The sequence below is a fragment of the Terrapene carolina genome, unplaced genomic scaffold, assembly GCF_002925995.2.
Source record: "Terrapene carolina triunguis isolate 2854851 unplaced genomic scaffold, T_m_triunguis-2.0 Scaffold42, whole genome shotgun sequence".
In the NCBI taxonomy this organism is placed as follows: Eukaryota; Metazoa; Chordata; order Testudines; family Emydidae; genus Terrapene; species Terrapene triunguis.
The window spans coordinates 8,541,973-8,558,418 of NW_020664393.1; the positions used below are offsets into that span (position 1 = coordinate 8,541,973).

Sequence of the window (16,446 nt, forward strand, 5' to 3'; positions counted from 1 at the left end):
ATAGCACCATAAAAACAATTATGAAGAAATTACTTATTGTGTATTTAGTGCAGCATTGGAATGGTGTGTGGTACATAAGGCATGGAACCGCACGTTGAATGTGAGGGATAAAAAGAAATGTTGAATAGCTACCTATTCACTCAGTGAGGCAGGGGTCCTTTGGAAAAATAGTAGGTGATCATGTAATTAAAGACCGTATCATAATTAAAATTAAGAGTTTGTGTCAGTTATTTTTAGTTAAAGTCACATACAGATCACAGCCAATAAACAAAAATTTATGGATGTCTGCAACCTGTCTGACTTTTACTAAAAAATAACTGGGGAGGGAGGTGGGGGGAAGGGCTGAGGGGGGAGGCATGAATGACAGTTGGGCCCCGTGTGGGGGAACTGACAGCCTGAGCTCCACCGCCATGGTCCCAACCCCAGCCATGGGGGGGGAGAGAGGTGCAGAGCTCCAGGCGAGGGCAGCCCCGGCCACAGCCACTGGTTGTGGGGGACATACAGCCCTGGCTCCAGCCCTTGCCACAGCCATGGGGGGCAGGGACAGCCGCAGCTGGGGAAGGGACGGGGTGCAAAACCCTGGCTCTGGCCCCAACTGCAGCCACTGACAGCTGAAGCCAAAGAAGTCACAAAGCTCCAGTAAAGTCATGGAATCTGTGACCTCCATGACTAAATATTATCCTTAATCATAATGCATATTATTCCTGGGGGAATTCTGCACCACTGCACATGTGTAGAATTCATGTGCCCTGCAGATTTTTTTCCACCGCAGAAAATACATTGTCGGACAGGCGCTGCAGTTCTGCCTCTCTCCCATGATGGGGTGCTACAATACAGCACCAGCTCACTGCTCACCAGCCCTAGCAGTCAGCAGCCAAGAGGGAGAGAGCAGAGACTCATTCCTCACAGCACCCTGCTTACAGGGCCAGGTGAGGAGGCATGGGATATGGGGGAGGGGTCAGAGGGCACATAGACCAGCCACATGGAGCTGCTAGGGGTCATATAGGCTGAGGTTCAGAAGGGCTAGCGGGAGGGACAGTCTGGACTAGGGGGTCAATGCGAGTGGGGTTGCAGGGACACATGGGGTTGGGGGGCAGGAGGGTACAGGGACACACAGGGAGAGGGGAGATGTACCTGACTGATTGGGAAAGGCTAGGGGTCAGTCAGGGTCTGCATGGGAGAGGCTCCCCAACTTCCTAACTATCCCTCCCCCATTGCCAAAAAACTGTTCCCTACTTCTCCCACCCATATCCAACAACCCTCCAGGTTCACTTTCAGGTTCCTTCCCAGCAATTACTTCCCTCTCCCTCAGCTCCTCCATTACCCCGAACTCCCTCAAACCTTTGCACTGCTTCTGAGGAGTGCGGGAAATATGGTTCTGTATTGCAGTTTAAATGAATTATTACTCAAGTTCTGTATTAATATGTCTAGTAAGGAATCTATTTGTCCAAAAACATTTCCTGAATCTTTTTTGTTGTCTATATTGTTACAGAAATACTTGCTGACATGTATTTTGAAATAAATTACCAAAATAATTAAAACAGGAGTGATTATATAGTGTTGTTTTGACAAATAAAATATGCAGAATTTTAAAATGTAGTGTGCAGAATTTTTAATGTTTTTGGCAGAGAATTTTTAAATTTTTGGTGCAGAATTTCCCCCAGGAGTAGCATATGCAGAAGGAGGCTGAAATAAGGTTGCACAGGCAACTTTAATTCCTAACTTGCTTAACTTCTGAGTATTTATTTAACTCTGCAACTTTAATGTTCCTTTAACGTAGTTTTTATTTATGGTAACTATATCTAATTTTGATGTAACTTTGTATTATATTTTGCTAAGAGATTTATTTGAGAAACATCTTTTATATTTTTTCAAATATATATCAAACTTCATAACTGTCTTATTTTAGTTTCTAGAAATCTTGTCCTATGTTTTTAAGCAGAACTCCCCAGTGAAATCAGTGCTCAAAAATCAATACCAGGATACAGCCCATACTGTTTTTTTGCTGAGTCTCCATTTTCCAGTCCCAACTGAGTTATAGTTTTTCAATACAATTAGAGTCCATTTGGCATATATAAAACAATTTGGAGATTCATTATAAATGGTAAGAACATAGCAGTATATAAATACTGGGGACCTGAAGTCAGATGTGGAATATAAAATATTATGCTGTTCTATGATTTTACTAACCAGTGTACTTTGTTCTCCATCATAGTTATTTGAATAGGTATTTTAGGTCAGAACAGCATTGTATACACAATGCTTTATGGATTTATTGAAAATAGCATTAGGTTCAAAAACAATAGACATACTGCAAATGTGTGTGTACACTGCAGTGTCTACTTTTAAGGGCTCAGTATAATAGGTTTACTTTACAGAACAAAGAGCTATAATAAATGTAATTCATCAGACTGGTCTTTAGCTATCTTCAATGAAATTTGGGGGAAAGATTTTAAATGATTCATTGTTTGTCTAGTATTTGAAAGATCATTCAAAATTTCTGCAGGAATACTTTATCCTGACTCTTCTGGCAAGGATTAAAGTAGTTCATAATATATATCGGCATGCATTCTGCTATAGTGAGGTTAAATAAACCTAATTTCCCCAATACTAATTTCCCCCTACTGTTACTCACACCTTCTTGTCTACTGTCTGAAATGGGCCACTCTCATTACCACTTCAAAAGTTATTTTTCCTCCCTTGGTATCCTGCTGTTAATTGAATTGTCTCGTTAGACTGACCTCACACCTGGTAAGGCAACTCACATCCGTTCATGTATTTATACTTGCTCCTGTATTTTCCACTCCATGCATCTTTCGGAGTGGGGCCGGGGTCTGGGGTGAAGTGGGGGTCAAGCATCCCCCGGCAAATCACCACCTCTGGTTATCTGTACCAAGGCATGGTATAACGGGCACCACTGGCTTCCCCCACCCTCAGTTCTTTCTTGCCGCCAGTGATGGTGCTGGAATGTCTGCTCCTTCGGCTAGCGTTCATTGTTCTCCATTCTTGCAAACTTTGCAAAACCTATAATTTAGTTGTATACAGTTAATAGTTGAATTAGTTACCCATAGTAGTAGTTCTTAAAGCCTTCCTTAGTCCCAAACGGGACTCAGCCTAGGGACAGGGCATGCTCTGGTCCCCGGGCTTCAAGCCCTGCAATCGCTGCAAATGGCCATGCCCATCAGCAATCCCCATAGTAGCTGTCTTAGGTGCTTGGGTGAAGGGCTTATAAGTGACAAATGTCATATTTGCAAGTTCTTCATACCCAGGACTAAAAAGAAGCGTGACAAATGCCTTAGAGTACTCCTGATGGAGTCATCAGTCACTCTGGCACTGGAGCAAAGATCCGACTTGGCACTGAGCACCGCAGGATCGGTGGGGAGTGCCCCGCCAGCGTCGTCCATGGGCCGGCACCATTCCCCCTTTATGGGTCTGGCCAAGAAGCCAAAGAGGACTATGAGGGGACGATCTCTTACTTCCCACAAGGGAAAGGAGAGGGCTGGGGGCAAGCCAAGACCCGTGCTGGACAGCTCAACACCCCCTCCAGGAAGTCAGGCCCCAGCTCAAGCCTAGCGGTGCAGGCAGCCCATCCTATGCCTTGCCTGCATCCCCAGATAGTGACACTGACCTCTGTCAGTTTCAGGTGCCATCGACACCCGAAGCTCTGCAGACAGCTCAGGAGATCCTGACGCTCTCGGTGCTGCCCACACTGACTCCAGTGGAACCCAGGTCTCGGGGTAAACCCACCTTGGGACCTCCGCATATGTCCCCACCTCAGCGGCACCATTCCTCATTGCGAGGGATGTCCCGCCACCGCTCTCCCTCCTGAAGCCGTCATGCCTCAGAGCCAGAGAGGCAGGCTCAGCGGAGCCCTTTTTGGTCCCTGGACCTTGAGCACTGACAGCAGGATTCGAGGCATACCTCGCTGGTAGCCGGGCGTAGACCCTCTAGGGCACGCACCCCCTGGCAGGAGCACCAAGACCGACCCCTTGCGTCGCCAAGAGCTCGGTATAGATCCTGGGACCAATTGTGGGGACCGAAGCCACCGGTCACCAGCCTGCCATCATGGGTCTCTGAGACGGGGATCGCCATATTCAGGAAGATCCTCCCGGCAACTGGTTCGTGATAGCCCCCGGTCCCGCTCAACGTCCTGGTACCAGTCCAGCAGCGTAAGGCATAGATTGCCAGGTTTCCAATGCCAATCCGCCGAATGCCATCATTCCCCGAGGCCTCGACCAAGACGTTAATCTCGCTCGGACAGGTCTATCTCCAGGCACAGCAACCAGCACCAGTCAGATAGGAGCTGCCGCTTCGCCCCAATTCTGGTCGCCTGCAAGTGACCGATCTGCCTATAGCTCTGGCATGGAGCAGGGTTCTCTGATTGCGGGACAGCCTCCGATGCCTGCGGTGCCATCTACATCATTAGCACCGAAACCTGTCCCATGGCCCCAGGCACAGTGGCTGGCACCATGGTACCCAAGGAACCCATGGGGGTTCACCCAGCCTTCCCAGGCTGCCTGTTCGGTGTCGAGAGCCTCGGACAGGCCAGTGGCCTTGACATCCTGGCCCCCCTCCAGTGCTCGAGGCTTCAGGGGAAAGACCTCACAAGTCCAAGAAGACCCAGTCTGCTGGACCACCAATGGTTGTCGAGGATTCCGGGGTACCGCATCATCCTCGTCGCCTGATGAGGCTATCACTGAGCCTCCTCACCCATTTCCTCAGGATGATGCTAAGGTGCACCAGGAACTATTGAAGAGGGTCGCATCTAACCTGGGGCTTCAGGCTGAGGAATTGGAGGAGCCTTGGGGCTCCCTATTTGATGTCCTTTGCTCATCAGCCCCTGCTTTACCTCTTCATGAGGGGGTATCAAAAATTACCACTGCTCTGTGACAGACTCCCTCCTCCTTGCCCCCCATCTCCAAAAGGGCCAAGTGCAAGTACTTTGTGCCAACCAAGGGGCATGAATACTTATATTCCCACCCAGCCCCCAATTCCCTGGCCGAGGCAGTTAACCACAGAGAGAGGCAAGACAACCCGGGGCAACCCCCAGAACCAAAGACTCAAGGAGGCTGGATCTTTTTGGATGCAAAGTTTATTCATCTTCCAGCCAGCAGTTGAGAGTGGCCAATCACTAAGCCCTCCTTGGCCACTACGATTACAACATATGGCAGGCCATGGCCAAGTTTGAGGCTTCGCTCCCTGAAGGCTCCAGGAAGGAATTCCGGGCAATCCTCGAGGAGGGCATGGCTGTGGCCCGAGCGGCCCTCCAGGCAACTTCAGACACAGCAGATTCTGCTGCCTGCACCATGGCCTCCACCATCTCTATGCAGCGAGCTTCCTGGCTGCTTCTCTCAGGCTTGTCTACCAAGGCTCAGCAGTCGATGCAGGACCTTCGCTTCGACAGCCAGATCCTATTTGCAGAGCAGACAGACAACAAGCTGCACAGTTTAAAGCACTCCCGTACCACCCTGAAAACTCTGGGGCTTTACATCCCAGGCCCAGCACGTAATCGGTTCAAACCCCAACAGCCTCAGGGCCAAGGGAGCCAGCCTCAGCAGGACCTGCTTCAAAAGAAGGTCAAGGGCTACAAATGCCACCCGAGCCAACCTCCTCCACCCTCCGCTCAGTCGGGCTCCACCTGAAACAAGCAGGGTGTCAAGCAATCGTTTTGAGGGTGCGCCCGAGGGCGACCTACCAGACTATTCACCAGACCCAGCTTCCCCATTTTTTTCCAGCCGCCTTTCCTCTTTCCTCCCTGCATGGACCGCTATAACCTCAGTCCGCTGAGTCCTGAACATGGTGGCACAGGGCTATACCCTCCAGTTTCTTTCTACCCCCCCTCCAACTCCTCCTACCCCGTCCCTCTTCAGAATCCTCGCACAGGAGGTTCAAGGATTACTGTGGCTGGGTGTGGTGGAGGAGATTCCTCTCGAGTAAGGAACAAGGGGTTTTATTCCTGATACTTTTTAATCCCACAGGCCAGGGGTGGTCTACGTCCTATTCTGGACCTGAGAGACATAAAGAAGCTGAAGTTCCACATGGTCTCCCTGGTCTCTATCATCCCTTCCCTGGATCCAGGAGACTGGTATACCGCCCTCGACTTGAAGGATGCATACTTCCACATAGAGATCTTTCAAGGACACAGACGCTTCCTCCAATTTACGATGGGACACAACCATTACCAGTTTGCGGTCCTCCCATTTAGCCTGGTGACAGCACCGAGGGTGTTTATCAAGTACATGTTGGTGGTGGCTGCCTACCTCAGGCGTCGGGGAATCCAGATCTACTTATACCTCAACGACTGGCTGGTCAAAGGCAGCTCTAGGTCTCAAGTCCAAAAGGATGTTGCGGTGCTGCAAGCCGTGTGCTGCTCCCTGGGCCTTCTGGTAAACGACAAAAAGTCTACGTTAGTTCCGGTGCAGAGGATAGAGTTCATCAGAGTCGTGCTCGACTTGACTTGCACCAGAGCGTTCCTGCCGCTAGAAAGGTTCCAGACATTGGTGGACCTCATCACGGAAGTCTCTGCATTCCCCCTGACTACACCAGGGTTTGTCTGCGCCTGGTAGGCTACATGGCAGCGTGCACATATGCTGTCCGCCATGCCAGGGCTCTGGATGCGGCCCTTGCAGCAATGGCTGATGACGGTCTATTCCCAGTCCAGGGATCACCTAGAAAAGATTGTTACCATCCCCCCGACAATACTTATGTCATAACTATAAAGGGAAGGGTAACAGCTCTCCTGTGTACAGTACTATAAAATCCCTCCTGGCCAGAGACTCCAAAATCCTTTTACCTGTAAAGGGTTAAGAAGCTCAGGTAACCTGGCTGACACCTGACCCAAAGGACCAATAAGGGGACAAGATACTTTCAAATCTTGGTGGGGGGAAAGCTTTTGTTTGTGCTCTTTGTTTTGGGGGTTGTTCGCTCTTGGGACTAAGAGGGACCAGACATCAATCCAGGCTCTCCAAATCTTTCTGAACAAGTCTCTCATATTTCAAACTTGTAAGTAAACAGCCAGGCAAGGCGTGTTAGTTTATCTTTGTTTTCTCAACTTGTAAATGTACCTTTTGCTAGAGTGTTTATCTCTGTTTGCTGTATTTTGAACCTAAGGCTAGAGGGGGGTCCTCTGAGCTCTTTAAGTTTGATTACCCTGTAAAGTTATTTTCCATCCTGATTTTACAGAGATGATTTTTACCTTTTTCTTTAATTAAAAGCCTTCTTTTTAAGAACCTGATTGATTTTTCCTTGTTTTTAGATCCAAGGGGGTTGGATCTGTATTCACCAGGGAATTGGTGAAGAGTCTCTCAAGGCTACCCAGGGAAGGGAATTAGCTTTGGGAGTGGTGGCAGCGGACCAGATCTAAGCTGGTAGTTAAGCTTAGAAGTTTTCATGCAGGTCCCCACAGTTGTACCCTAAAGTTCGAAGTGGGGAAGCAGCCTTGACAACTTACCTCACTGAGATGGTGGACCGATCGCAGGACAGTCCTAGAGGTAGTTCCGTTCAACACCCCACCTCACTCCATCGAGTTGGTATTGGACACCTCGGACCTCGGCTGGGGTGCGCACCTTGGCGATCTCCAGACCCAGGGTATGTGATCCCCGGAAGAGATGACGTTACACATAAACGTCAAAGAACTCAGGGCAGTCTGCTTGGCATGCGGAGTCTTCCTACCTCACCTGTTGGGCAAGGCGGTGAGGAGAGTACTGATAGACAACACAGCCTCGATGTTCTACATCAACAGGAAAAGGAGAGCTTGCTCGTCAACTCTCTGCCAAGAGGCACTCCGTCTCTGGGACTTCTGCATCAGCCAAGAAATCCATCTGGAAACGTGTCACCTCCCTGGTGTCAAGAACACACTAGGGGATCACCTCAGCAAGGACTTCTCCTCTCACCATGAGTGGTCACTCCACCCAGAGGTAGCCTGTATGATCTTCCAGAGGTGGGGAGCTCCCCAGCTGGACCTATTCGCCACCAGGCAAAACAGGAAATGCCACTGGTTTTCTCAGCAAGGTCTGGGAAAGTACGCCCTCTCCGATGCCTTCCTCCTGTCATGGTCAGGAAGCCTGATGTACGTGTTCCCTCTGATTCCACACATCAGCAGGGCCCTGGCAAAGATCAAGAGAGACGAGGCACAGGTTATGATGATTGCCCCGGCGTAGCCTCACCAGCACTGGTTCGGCACGCCCATGAATCTGGCAGCGGCCCTTCCCTGGCCCCTGCCCAACCAACCAGACCTGCTGTCACAGGACCATGGTTGGCTCTTGCACCCCAATCTAGTGTCTCCACCTCTTGGTGTGGTTGCTGTGTGGCTGAACCCAGAGGAGCAGACCTGCTCGGATGAGGTCCAACTGGTCCTCCTGGGGAGTTCAAAGCCCTCAACCAGACTGACTTACCTCGTCAAGTGGACAAGGTTTTCCTGTTGGGAGTCCAAGCATGGCATCTCTCCCTCCCGCTCTTCCTCTTCTGCTCTTAGACTACCTGCTTCATCTGAGGAACCTGGGCCTGGCACACTCTTCCATTAGAGTGCATCTCACAGCCACCTCCGCTTTTCACCCACTGATGCAGGGCCAGATGGTGTTTGCTCATGACATGATGGTCAGATTCTTGAGAGGCCTCAAGAGGTTCTTCCCGCAGGTTCGGACCCCTGTCCCACAGTGGGATTTTAACTTGGTCCTCTCTAGGCTCACTGGCCCACCCTTTGAGCCGTTGGGCTCCCGCTCCCTTTCCCACCTGTCATGGAAGGTTGCTTTCCTGGTGACGGTGACACCAGTGAGACAAGTCTCTGAGATTAAAGCCTTGACCTCAGAACTGCCGTATACAGTCTTCTACAAAGACAAGGTTCAGCTGAGGCCTCACCTGGCCTTCCTGCTGAAGGTGGTATCAACGTTTCATATGACCTAGGACATCTTTATCCTGGTGCTGTCTCAAAATGCACAAGACCAGTGAAGAGAGGCATCTTCATGCGCTGGACATCCGAAGGGCCTTGGCTTTTTACCAAGAGTGTACTAAGCCTTTCCGTAAATCAACTCAGCTCTTCATCGCCACAGTGGATAGGATGAAGGGCTTTCTGGTGTCCTCACAGAGGATTTCCAACTGGATCACCTCTTGCATAAGGACCTGTTACGATCTAGTGGGAGTCCCGCCGCCGCTGATTGTCAGAGCCCACTCGACTAATACTCAGATGTCCTCGGCGGGCTTCCTGACACACACCCCTATCCAGGACATCTGTAGAGCCGCAACATGGTCCTCTCTCCACACATTCATGGTGCATTATTTCATCACTCAGCAGGCCAGAGTCGACGCTGGGTTCGGCAGAGCTATGTTGCAATCCACACGTCCGTGAACTCCTACCCGCCTCCGTTGGTACTGCTTGGGAGTCACCTAATATGGAATGGACACGAGCAAGCACTCAAAGAAGAAAAGACAGTTACCTTTTTCTGTAACTGGTGTTCTTTGAGATGTGTTGCTCGTGTCCATTCCATGACCCGCCCTCCTTCCCCACTGTCAGAGTTCCCAGCAATAAGGAACTGAGGGTGGGGGGAGCCGGCGGCGCTCCTTATACCATGCCATACGCGTGCCACTCCAGAGGGTGCCAGAGTCAGTCCCCTGCGGATACTGCTAAGGGAAAATCTTCCGGCACCGGTGCATGTGGTGAGCACGCACACCTAATATGGAATGGACATGAGCAACACATCTCGAAGAACACCAGTTATGGAAAAAGGTAACTGTCTTTTTTCTTGAGCTAGCCTTGCAACCATGCGATTTAGGTGACCAATTGTTGAGAACGAATAGCAAAAACTTGAAGCAATAGTTGCAGAAATTCATTTATAAGCAATCCATAGGCCGGAAAATGTTCACATAAATCATTCCTTGAACAATTTCAAATAATGAACAAATCTGTAAAAATCAGATGGTTCACAGATAATTCATGGACAGAAAAAGGGGCTTAGTTAATTGAATAAATTGTCTGCTGTGATTAGTTTGCACAGCTCTAATACCAAACAACCTTCCCCTGCCCTCATAGCCCCACGACTCTGTGAACCCTTCAGATTACATATCTATCTAACCTATGTACTGTCACAGGGGTTCTCAACCTTTTCCTTTGTGTGTCCCCCCCCACGGCCTGCCAGTGCCACAACAACTGCTTTTTGGCATACAAGAGCCAGGGCCAGTGATAGGGGCCCCACGCCACAGTTGCCTGGGGCCCCATGCCACAGGGGGCCCCACAAAGCTACATTGTTCAGGCTTCAGCTTTAGCCCCGGGTGGTGGGGCTCAGGGCCCCAGGCTTCAGCCCTAGACAATGGGGTTTTGGCTTTCTGCCCTGGGCCCCAGCAAGTCTAATTCTGGCCCTGCTTGGCGGACCCCCTGAAACCTGCTTGTGGCCTCCTAGGGGCCCCGGACCCCTGGTTGAGAATCACTGTTCTATCATACTATTATCACAGCTAGTGGACCTGTTAAATTTCTTTGAGATTAAAATTCAACCCCTGACCCTTACTTTGCATCAATCAGGCTTTGGAAAACAGCAGGATCCTGAATCTATTACACAGTATTTTATGTCGCCTATGCAGAACATGATTACAGAAGCACAAGTGGTCATTTTCTAGTGCACAGAAGATACCATTCCTTCAGACTCCTAGTAGCCACTTTTTGATATGTTACAATGTATGTGGTTTGGCAATTTCTCTATTCCACTTTTTGAGGAAAGATCAAATTGCATCTCAGTGCATGCTTTTACAATTAGCATAGTTCCTCCAACCCTTCAAAGGTTGCAGTATTATTTTTCACTCCCCTGCAATCTTTTCCCAGACAAATTTCCTTCTAATAATCAATAATACCTACAGGATGCTTTTTGATAAATCCAAATAGTAAATAGATAGATGTTTCCTGGATATATGACACATAACAACACCACTCAATGACTGCTCCCTTCTTACCTTGTCCTGACCATTCTTGCTTAAAACTGGAGGAAACCCTGGTTACATTTACAAATGTTGCTGCTGTGATACATTATTGTGTGCCTGTATAAAACATTTAGTGTCCAGTGTTGCAGCAACTCCACTTGCAAATCGCCCATTCACTTTAATGGGAATTTTGCCCCAAAATAACTGCAGGATTGGCTCCATTACAGCCTCTTATATAGAACAGCAATATAATTTACGTCCCAAATAAATTTGGGGAAATTACTTTATATTGTGTTTTATACACATGAATATGCTCCTCAACACCCCTGTAACTAGGTGTACTGGACTGCGAGTCAAGAGATCTTGGTTCTGTCCCCAGCTCTGCCACTAACTTGCTGTGTGACCTTTTCAAGAGACTTCATTTCTCCTTGCCTTTGTTTCCACCCTCCACTCATTGTCTGTCTTGTCTGTTTCAACTGTAAGTGTAACCCCTTTGGGGTTTAGAGAGCATGGGCCCTTTAAATATTTTTCCTGAGCAGGGGGAGTACTGATTGTTCCAGAAGGAGTTAGTGCTATTGGTGGAAAGAGGGGAGCGGGGGGGAGGGAGAGGAGAGCAACTGCAGCAAGCAGGTCCTCACAGAGTGAAGCAGCCAAAAACCTGCCTGAAGCCTGGGAGCAGCTGATCGCAGACACCCCAGGACAGGAGCCAGGAGGAGCACTGTGCCAGAGAGGAATCGCCCGAGAAGGACAAATCAGAGCTGGACCCAGTATCGCTGCTGCCCAGAGCTGTATGGGGCCATGCGTACTGGGGCTTGTGACTTTGCATTGGGAATAAGGAAGGAGACTGTTAGCTAGTTAAGTGGGGAGGTTGTCGCTCTCTGTGGCTTTGGAGAGAGCCGCAGAAGAGGGCACTGGAGAGGTTTGTTGTGGAAAGTTTACTGGTGCCAAAGATGACCAGGAGCATCCAAGACTCACCACTGGACTGGAACTTTGCTCAGGACTCCTGAACTCTGTGTGCAGACACATTGCTTGGTGTCTGCCCTGTCAGACTGTGCTACCACTGGGCCTGTGGGGCCTTGAGTTGAATGCAACCCTGTTTTACCACTCCCTCTATATTTCCCCGTATTGCTTTTCTCCTTTCATCCCTCTGTTAATAAATATTTTCCTTTCCTATATTGTGTGTGTGTGTGTGTTCATTCACTATGGAGGGGAACAGGGGCCCCTGGGATGGAATCGACGTTCTCTGCTGTGTTCCTGTGTGCGCTGTGTCTCTTGGCCAGAGCTGCCTGCAGAGCAGACTCCATCTTGGCCACGAGGGTGCTAAAGTTACATAAGTTTTTTGCAGCAGTGACTGTTTGCACAGTATCTACAACAATGGGACACAGATCTCAGTTGGGACTTCTAGGAACTACTGTTAATATAAATACGTACATACTATTATTTCCTATACATATGAGGAAACCAAGAAACAAAGGCTTTAGATGACTCTGCCAAAGGTTACAAAGCAGGTCAGCAAAGGTAAGAACAGAACCAAATCATTTGTTTTAACTATAAGGCCACATTTTCTGCCATAGACCACTAGTTGTAGAGACTATCAGCTAGAGCAGGGGTGAGCAAACTTTTTGGCCTGTGGTGGGGAAATTGCATGCAGGTCCATGAATGTAGGACTGGGGCAGGGTTTTGGAGTGCGGGAGGGAGTGCGGGGTGTGGTATGCAGGCAGGAGCTCAGGGCAAGGGGTTGGGGCACAGGAGGAGTGCGAGCTATACGAGGGGGCTCAGGGCAGGAGGTTGAGTGCAGAAAGGGTGTAGGGTGTGGCAGGGGGCTCAGGGCAGGGGATTGGGGTGCAGAAGGGGTGTGGGAGGGGGTTGGGGTGTGGGGTGCAGGAGGGGCTTGGGGTGCCGGCTCCAGCCCAGCGCTGCTTTCCTGGAGTGGTTCCGGGGTGGCAGCAGCGCGCAGCGGAGCTAAGGCAGGCTCCCTGCCTGCCCTGGCCCTGCACTGTGCCGCTCCCGGAAGCGGCCGGCACTACGTCCCTGCAGCCCCTGGGGTGTGGGGGGTGAGAGGGCAGAGAGCTTCGTGCACTGCCCTTGCCTGTAGGTACCTCCCCCAAAGCTCCCATTGGCCATGCTTCCCCGTTCACAGCCAATGGGAGCTGCGGGGGGCGGTGCCTGCAGATGAGGGCAGTGCATGGAGCCCTCTGCCCCTCTCCTCCTCCAGGGGCTGCAGGGATGTGGTACTGGCTGCTTTCAGGAGCGGTGGAGGGCCTGCGGCGCCATGGTGGTGGCAATCCCACGGGCCGGACCCAAAGCCCCGATGGGCCGGATCCGGCCCGCGGGTCATAGTTTGCCCACCCCTGAACTAGAGAATTTAAGAAACTATTTGCTAGAGAGCTACACAGACTTTTATAGCTAAAGAGATATGCAAGAGAGGTTATATATCACTAGGCAGCTATACAGACTCTTAGGCCCATCTGTACTAGAAAAGTGCACCAATTCAACTAAATGAATCTGGCTAAACATGCACAACCCCCTGAGATAGGCACACTTACACTGCTTTAGTCCTTTCCTATAGCAGTTTAGCTTGCACTGGCAATAATTTTTTTAATAAACATAAACAAGGGTTAAACCAATTTAAATGTGCCTATATTAAGGCTTCACACTGGTTTAACTAGTTCAGTTTTAAATCAATTTAGTTAAACTGGTGCACTTTTCTAGACTAGACAAGGCCAGTTTTAGAGAATGCTTTCTAGTTAGCTGGGGAGACTGTTGTCTATACAGTATAGCTAAAAAAGATTGTTATATATTGAGAGACTTGGAAGGATAGATTTTTATTGATAAATGTCAGTTTCACTTTATGCAGTGTTGTTATAGTCCAGTTGGCCCCAGGATATTAGAGGGGGGGTGAGGTCATGTCTTTTACTGGACCAACTTCTCTTGGTGAGAGAGACAAGCTTTCTCACCAAGAGAAGTTGGTCCAATAAAATATATGACCTCACCCACTTTGTCTCTCTAATTTCACTGCACACCCACAAACCACAGAAACATATTTTCTGTGGATAATACTTGCAATTTATAAGATAGGCAAAATGAGAAAAATGCAGCTTAGAACTTATTTAGAATTTGATTTACTATTTACTTTGTGTATTTTGTCATGTGATGTTGACCTTTTGTGTTTTGATGCTTATAAAGCTTTAGCTTTTTGACTCTTAACCATCTCCTGTTATTAAACAATTACTAGCTAACCCCCCTCCATTGTTTGACACCCCCCATAAGCTCTCACAACTGTAAAAATTTAAAATCAATAAACATTAGAAAAAATGCTTGAAAATAAATGGAAGTCATAAAAAAGGACCATGGAATCCTGCCAAGCCCAGTTCTACACAGCTCTGTACTGTTGTGTGTGTGTGGGGGGGGGGGAGGGGAGGTCGTGGGGCAGTGGGTGGAAGAATGTATACAGTGGGGGTACTGAAAGCTATTAAACCAAATATGATAAAAACAATGAGGAGTCTGGTGGCACCTTAAAGACTAACAGATGTATTTGGGCATAAGCTTTCGTGAGTAGAACCCCCCCCACTTCTTCAGATGCATGGAGTGAAAATTACAGATGCAGGCATAAATCTACCAACACAGGAAGAGAAGGGAGTTACCTTACAAGTGGAGAACCAGTGTTGACAGGGCCAATTCAGTCAGGGTGGATGTGGTCCACTCCAGATAATTGATGAGGAGGTGTCCATACCAAGAGAGGGAAAATTGCTTTTGTAGTGAGCCAGCCACTTCAAGCCAGGGTGATGTCTCACCCCCAGCCCCCCTAGTTCCAGCCCCCCTGCCTTGGGGGTGCAGTCGGTCTAGAGCTAGAAGGGTTGTTGCTCTAGTCCCATAGGGCTGTGAGCCTTGGGGTATGTAGTCAGTATCTGGGGCCCCTTGTGGAGACTGGGGGTGGGGGCAGCACAGCAAACCCCCTCACCCCTGGGCGGGCAGCGCTGGTACTTGCCCTGCCTTCGCCTGGGGCTGAGCCGAGACCGTTCTCTGCCCCTTTGCACCCAGGCGCTGAGCCGCCGTGGCGAGCAGCCCCGCGACAGCGCCCCCTGGCGGGCCCCGTCTGCTCGCCGCCCTCGGCCGGTCTTACCCAGCTCCCGCAGCTGTTCAGTGTCTCCGCCGCCGGGCAGCGGCTGGTGCCCGTGGGAAGCGCCTGCGCGCTGCGGCCGCTCGCTGCCTGCCCCTGGCAGCGTCCTGCCTATTTTAGTCCCAGCGGCCGCGGGTGGAAGCCGGTGAGGGGAGCAGCTGCCGAGTCCCAGCAGCAGCGCCCCGGGGACCCTGCTCGGGGCCAGGTAAGGGAGCGGGGCAGACGCACCCCTCCCCCCCACCCCGCCCGGGCAGCTGCTATGGGGCGTCTCCGGGTAGCGGCTGAAATCGGAGCTGGAGGCGCCGCTTCCTCAGAGCGCCCGGGAGAAACTTCCCCGGGGAGACGCGCCCGGGCCAGCCCCCGCCCGGCCCTTCGCTCCCGGTGGCCCCGCGCCCCGGCTCTATAACCCCCACTGCCCCCGAGCCAGCCAGAGCGGGGTTGTGTCGGGGGCGGATGCGGCTCCCGGGGTCACCGCCCCCCTCGCCTGGTCCCCCGACCCGAGCCCCTGCCAGCTGCGGGGTCCCGCCGCGGGGAGAGCCGGGCTGAGCCGAGCGCTGCTCTCCCCGCCGGGTTCCACTGCCCGGGCGGGCTGCGCTCCCAGCATCCACACCCCGCCCGCAGCGGCGGCGTCCTGGCTCCGAAGCAGCGGGTCGGGAGCCTGAGCGATCCGCTTTCTTGCTCTTCCCCTCACTCCGCTTCTCTTGGAAACAGTGCCTAGTGCAGAGGTCCCAATACAGTATAAGAGCCCCACTCTGCCAGAGCCTCCCCATCCCAATCTCGCAAATGGGCCATCAGTTGTATCGGGCGCGGTTGAAACGGCACATAAAGTTACCATGTTAGCGTGAGAAATATTCCTGTAGGCGTACATAGACTCGAGGATTTTCAGTTCAAACCAGAGAATTTAAATACAGCTCTGCAACCCTCCTCTACTGTCCTGTTCTCATACACGTCTCTCTCTCGGAAAGAATTTCTGTTTAGTAAAATGATCGTTAAATTTAGCTAGATGGTGATTTTTTTAAGGCAAATAAGAAAAATAGTTAATGTCACATAAGAGCTTCAAAAATTTGAAATGTTTTTTTTTCTGGGGCAAGTTGTAGCTCTCGCTAAGTCAGCTCTTACCGAAATGGCTTTAAAACAAAGTGTATTTAAAGCCAAGAGAGGCAAGCAAAGACTGCAGTATTCAGTATTTATGCATATAAACCACACATGAGGTTGCAGGGTTTAGTCAACATTTGATGACCGTTAAGTGACATGAGCGTCTTCAGAACACGTTTTCTTTTTCCCAATAGAAGCTTGTTTAAATTCGTTTGGTGTAGGATTGGTTCAAATAGACGTACTCGAAACATTTGTGTAGTTCTGTAGCACTAGCACATTTTTTTTAAAGGTTGTGTCAGTATTTCCATGTTTTAGGGGGTTGCCACTCT

General features: G+C 50.2%; 1 protein-coding gene across 2 annotated transcripts in view; it reads left to right on the forward strand.

The window, feature by feature from the left end:
- The first annotated feature begins 15,158 nt into the window (after positions 1 to 15,158).
- Positions 15,159 to 16,446, forward strand: part of BVES (blood vessel epicardial substance) — a 54,103-nt gene continuing 52,815 nt past the window's right edge. For both annotated transcript variants that reach the window (XM_024196705.3, XM_029912001.1), the window contains exon 1: positions 15,159 to 15,227. The gene's annotated coding sequence lies outside the window, so the exon portion shown is untranslated. The remainder of the gene's footprint in view (positions 15,228 to 16,446) is intronic.